Source organism: Molossus molossus, unplaced genomic scaffold, assembly GCF_014108415.1.
Source record: "Molossus molossus isolate mMolMol1 unplaced genomic scaffold, mMolMol1.p scaffold_m16_p_3, whole genome shotgun sequence".
NCBI classification, from domain to species: domain Eukaryota; kingdom Metazoa; phylum Chordata; class Mammalia; order Chiroptera; family Molossidae; genus Molossus; species Molossus molossus.
This window is the reverse complement of record NW_023425366.1, coordinates 93,638,449-93,640,816: the sequence shown is the minus strand read 5'-3', so window position 1 is coordinate 93,640,816 and position 2,368 is coordinate 93,638,449.

Sequence of the window (2,368 nt, the reverse complement as noted above, 5' to 3'; positions counted from 1 at the left end):
AATCAATTTTGCCACCTGGTTGTACTGTGTTAATGAACTCCCAGATATGATGGTACCCAAACTGAACCGGCCCAGTAGAGTACATCTGAAGAATACAGATAGGACTATTCCTCTAAAAATTGCTCATGGAGGATTGATAAACATGTAATAATAGAACAAAAATAATATACTCAATTGACATGAGAAAAGATAGCCATTAATTCCTAGTCCGTGGATTACAGTTGTTTTCAGTTAAATATGAGGCAACATATTAGTACCAGTTGTAAAAATGCTGTGGCAAATCCAATCCAACTTACTACACCTCAGAATTAAAACCCAGAAGTTTTGTTTCCTTTGTTTTATAGAATCAAGGCAGCAAAGAACACTACAAGTTTTATATAAGAAGTCCTTATCCTGGTCTTGGAAACTTAGCTTTTTTGGTAACAGCACCCATGACTCAGAACTCTACTTCAACTCATAAAGCTGAGGATTTTCACCCCAGTCACCTAACTCTCTGTACTGGAGGAATATTTTATTTTTCTTGAATTTTATTGTTGAACACAGAGGGATAATATTACAGAGAAATTTTTTTCTTTATTTCCCATAGCAATGATAAACCAAAAATTGTACAAGTAAGAGTAAAGTATGGTGTCAATCAAAAAACAATCAAATTTGCCTTATAAAGAGTTATTTTTTAATAAAAGCATCTTCCAAGTATAAGTATTGACCTGTCCTTGATTTCTGAAGGGAGAGTAGTTTTATTGACTATAGTCAAGGATAACCAATACCTCATTGCTTTTTATTTTATGAGTTAGCCATTGCAGATATAAAAAGTACAAATTGTCATCTCCAGCAACCCATCGTATTTCTGAGTTTACCAGAAACATTTTAACACTGGTGTAAGGAAGACAAATATTGTTTGGAGATAAATCTGGGTGTATATATATATATACACACACACTCATACACAGCCAGGCATGTATGTATACATGTAGGTATATCTGTATACAGGGTGGGGCAAAAGTAGGTTTACAGTTGTGAGTATGCAAACCACGGAGTTCATTCTTGTATTCTTATTTATTAATTGTATTATTTGCCATCTAAACAACTGTAAACCTACTTTTGCCTCACCCTGTATATGTGCATGTACTGAGCGGGGGAGGGGGGTGTAGATGGAGAGGGAAAGAAAGGAGGGAAGCATAGAAACCAGCATACCATGCCCATCCCCCTCCCTGAGCTTCTGTTTATCTTCATCTTGTTCTTCTTGATAGGTGTCTCCTTCTATCCCTTCTCCTCATCCAGCTTCTCCCTATCATTTACGATCCTTTGCGAGTCTTTTCCAGCCCACACTGGCCCTCTGTATTCTTCGTCTTCTTGATGCTCTTCTAATATACAATTCAATACAACACACGACTTAGCATTTAACTACACACTTTGATTGCTGTCTGAATGTTCTATGTGTCAGTTCTGTCTCTTCAACCAGATTATAGATGACTCAAGGGCACGGACTCTGTGTTATCATTATGCATCGCCACATCCTCTCTTGCTGTGCTGTATCATGGATGCTAAATAATGAGCATTGATGTAATGAAAGAAGAAAATTTCCAAGGGGCTTGTAATTTTGATAAAGGAATTATAATTGGTTCTTACATTGGGGCCTAAACATTTTAGAATATTTCTATGTGTTTCAGAAATCCATGTCCTTTATTTGAAATAGAATATAGCTTAGTGGTTAAAACCACACTATTTTTGATTCCCAGTTCTCCAATTTACTAATTGTGTGCTTTTGAGCAAGCAACACGAATGTCCTCTCCCTGGACTTGCTCTATAAAAGAGGGATAATGATAGCATCTAACTCACAGAATCCTGGGATAATTAAATGAATTAATTCACACTCAGGTTATGAAACACCTGGCACATAGAAAGCACTCAACAGGTGCTGATTATTCTGCCGTGGTTGAATGAAAGTCATAGCTTATATTTCTAAATAGACAACTTAAACAAAAGTTGGCTATTAGTGGTTTAAAAAACAACAATGTTATATTAGGCTCAGTTTCTAGAAGATAAATCATCTATTTAAGATATGGGGAGAAGAGGCCTGAATTAAATCACAGGAAGTTTATGCCAATCACAAGGCAAGAACAATCAGTGTTCATCTGTGCCGAAAGCCTCAAGTGGGATGTCTTTCCCCAGGCTTAGATGTTTTTAGATCCCTGACCTAAGAGAGTGTAGAACAAATTAGTATGGCAAAGTTGATTTCAGGAACAACTCAACTATATTAAGTTTGTGTTAGGGGATTAATATGCCCAATAGCCTAAGAAAGCATGTGGTTAAGCTGATAGAAGTGGTGTTTATTTTTAGGGGGAGGGGATAAAATACATATATGTAT